Raw genomic sequence first — 3643 nt, forward strand, 5'->3', positions numbered from 1 at the left:
CCTTCCTTGCCCCCGATCTGCTTCCCCCATCTCCTTCCCCCTTCCTTACCCCCATCTTGTTCCCCCTTCCTTCCCCCACATCTCCTTCTTCCTTCCATCCCCCTATCTCCTTCCCCCATCTCCTTCCCCCTCCCTTCCCCCCATCTCCATCCCCCGCTATCTCCTTTCCCCTTCCTTCCCCCATCTGCTTCCCCCATCTCCTTCCCCCTTCCTTCCCCCATCTCTTTCCCCCGCTATTTCCTTCACCCTTCCTTCCCCCCATCTCCTTCCCCCTATCTCCTTCCCCCTTCCTTCCACCTAACTGCATCCCCCCATCTCCTTCCCCCTTCCTTACCCCCCATCTCGTTCTAAATTCCTTCCCCCAATCTCCTTCCCCATTCGTTCCCCCCCTATCTCCTTCCCCCTTCCTTCCCCCATCTCCTTCCGTGATCTCCTTCCCCCTTTCGTCCCACATCGCCTGCCCACCTACCTCCTTCCCCTTCCTTCCCCCGTATCTCCTTCCCCCCTATCTCCTTGCCCCTATCTTCTTCCCCATCTCATTCCCCCTTCCTTCCACATATCTCCTTCCCCATCCCCTTCCCTCTTCCTTCTGCCCTATCTTCTTCTCCCCTATATCTTTCCCCCTCTCCTTCTCCCCTATCTCATTCACCCTATATCCTTCCCCCCATCTACTTCCCCCTCTCTCCTTCCCCCTTCCTTCCCCCATATCTCCTTCCCACCTATCTCCTTCCCCCTATTTCCTTTCCCTTCCTTCCCCCATCTCCTTCCCCCCCTTCCCCCATCTCCTTTCCCCTATTTCCTTTCCCTTCCTCCCCCCCTCCTTCCCCGTCTCATTCCCCCTATCTCCTACCCCCTTCGTTCCCCCATCTCCTTCCCTCACTATCTCCTTCCCCTTCCTTTCCCCATCTGCTTCCCCCCATCTCTGTCCCCTTCCTTACCCCACATCTCCTTCTTCCTTCCATCCCCCATCTCCTTCCCCATCTCCTTCCCCCTCCCTTCCCCATCTCCATCCCCCGCTATCTCCTTCCCCCTTCCTTCCCCCCTATCTGCTTCCCCCATCTCCTTCCACCTTCCTTACCACCGTCTCGTTCCCCCTTCCTTCCCCCAATCTCCTTCCCACACAACTTCTTCCCCCTTCCTTCCCCCATCTCCTTCCCCCTATTTTCTTCCCCTTCCTTCTCCCCATCTCCCTCCCCATCTCCTTCCACCCATCTCATTCCCCCTTCCTTCCCCCATCTACTTGTCCCATCTTCTTCCCCCTTCCTTCTCCCATCTCCTTCCCCCTATCTCTTTCCCCCTTCCTTCCCACATCTCCTTCCCCCTTCCTTCCCCCATCTCCTTCCCCCATCTCCTTCCCCCCACATTTCATTCCCCCTTCCTTCCCCCCATCTCCCATTCCCATCTCCTTCCCCCTATCTCATTCCCCCTTCCTTCCCCCTGATCTCCTTCCCCCTTCCTTCCCCCACATCTCAGTCCCCCCTTCCTTCCCCACAAGTCCTTCCCCGCTATCTCCTTCCCCCTTTCTTCCCCCATCTCCTTCCCCCATTTCCTTCCCCCTTCCTTCCCCCCAATCCTTCCCCCAGTCTCCTTCCCTCATCCTTTCCCATCTCCTTCCCCCTTCCTTCCCCCATATCCTTCCCCCGCTATCTCCTACCCCCTTCCTTCCCCATCTCCTTCCCCCTTCCTTCCCCCTGTCTCCTTCCCCCTTCCTTGCCCCCGATCTGCTTCCCCCATCTCCTTCACCCTTCCTTACCCCCATCTTGTTCCCCCTTCCTTCACCCACATCTCCTTCTTCCTTCCATACACCTATCTCCTCCCCCCATCTCCTTCCCCCCACATTTCATTCCCCCTTCCTTCCCCCTGATCTCCTTCCCCCTTCCTTCCCCCACATCTCAGTCCCCCCTTCCTTCCCCACAAGTCCTTCCCCGCTATCTCCTTCCCCCTTTCTTCCCCCATCTCCTTCCCCCATCTCCTTCCCCCTTCCTTCCCACAATCCTTCCCCCAGTCTCCTTCCCTCATCCTTCCCCCATCTCCTTCCCCCTTCCTTCCCCTTTCTCCTTCCCCCGCTATCTCCTTCCCCTTTCCTTCCACCCATATCCTTCCCCCGCTATCTCCTTCCCCCTTCCTTCCCCATCTCCTTCCCCCTTCCTTCCCCCTATCACCTTCCCCCTTCCTTCCCCCCTATCTGCTTCCCCATCTCCATCCCCCTTCCTTATCCCCATCTTTTTCCCCCTTCCTTCCCCCACATCTCCTTCCCCCTTCCTTCCCCCATCTCATTCCCCCTTCCTTCCCCCCAATCTCCTTCCCCATCTCCTTTCCCTTCCTTCCCCCTATCTCCTTCCCCTTATCTACTTCCCCTCCATCTCCTCCCCCTATCTCCTTTCCCCTTCCTTCCCCCATCTCCTTCCCCCTTCCTTCCCCCATCTCCTTCCCCCGCTATCTCCTTCGCCATTCCTTCCCCCATCTCCTTCCCCCTATCTCCTTCCCACTTCCATCCCCCCTATCTCCTCCCCCTTCCTTCCCCCCTATCTGCTTCCCCCATCTCCTTCCTCCTTCCTTCCCCACCATCTCGTTCCCCCTTCCTTCCCCCATCTCCTTCCCCCTATTTTCTTCCCCCTTCCTTCTCCCCATCGCCCTCCCCCATCTCCTTCCACCCATCTCATTCCCCCTTCCTTCCCCCATCTACTTCTCCCATCTCCTTCCCCCTTCCTTCCCCATCTCCTTCCCCCATCTCCTTCCCCCCACATTACATTCCCCCTTCCTTCCCCCTATCTCCCATTCCCATCTCCTTCCCCCTGATCTCCTTCCCCCTTCCTTCCCCCTGATCTCTTTCCCCCTTCCTTCCCACATCTCCTTCCCCCATCTCCTGCCCCCCACATTTCATTCCCCCTTCCTTCCCCCCTTCTCCCATTCCCATCTCCTTCCCCCTATCTCATTCCCCCTTCCTTCCCCCTGATCTCCTTCCCCCTTCCTTCCCCCACATCTCAGTCCCCCTTCATTCCCCACAAGTCCTTCCCCGCTATTTCCATCCCCCTTCTTCCCCCATCTCCTTCCCCCATTTCCTTCCCCCTTCCTTCCCCCCAATCCTTCCCCCATCTCCTTCCCACTTCCTTCCCCCATCTCCTTCCCCCGCTATCTCCTTCCCCTTTCCTTCCACCCATATCCTTCCCCCGCTATCTCCTTCCCCCTTCCTTCCCCATCTCATTCCCCCTTCCTACCCCTATCTCCTTCCCCCTTCATTGCCCCCGATCTGCTTCCCCCATCTCCTTCACCCTTCCTTACCCCCATCTTGTTCCCCCTTCCTTCACCCACATCTCCTTCTTCCTTCCATCCCCCATCTCCTCCCCATCTCCTTCCCCCTTCCTTCCCCCATCTCCTTCCCCCTATCTCCTTCCCCCTTCCTTCCCCCATCTCCTTCCCCCTTCCTTCCCCCATCTCTTTCCCCCGCTATTTCCTTCACCCTTCCTCCCCCCTATCTCCTTCCCCCTTCCTTCCACTTTATCTGCTTCCCCATCTCCTTTCCCCTTCCTTACCCCCCATCTCGTTCCTCATTCCTTGCCCCCAATCTCCTTCCCCATTCCTACACCCCACATTTCATTCCACCTTTCATCCCCGCATCTACTTCCCCGCTATCTCCTACCCC

This window comes from Chiloscyllium punctatum, unplaced genomic scaffold, assembly GCF_047496795.1.
Source record: "Chiloscyllium punctatum isolate Juve2018m unplaced genomic scaffold, sChiPun1.3 scaffold_116, whole genome shotgun sequence".
In the NCBI taxonomy this organism is placed as follows: Eukaryota; Metazoa; Chordata; class Chondrichthyes; order Orectolobiformes; family Hemiscylliidae; genus Chiloscyllium; species Chiloscyllium punctatum.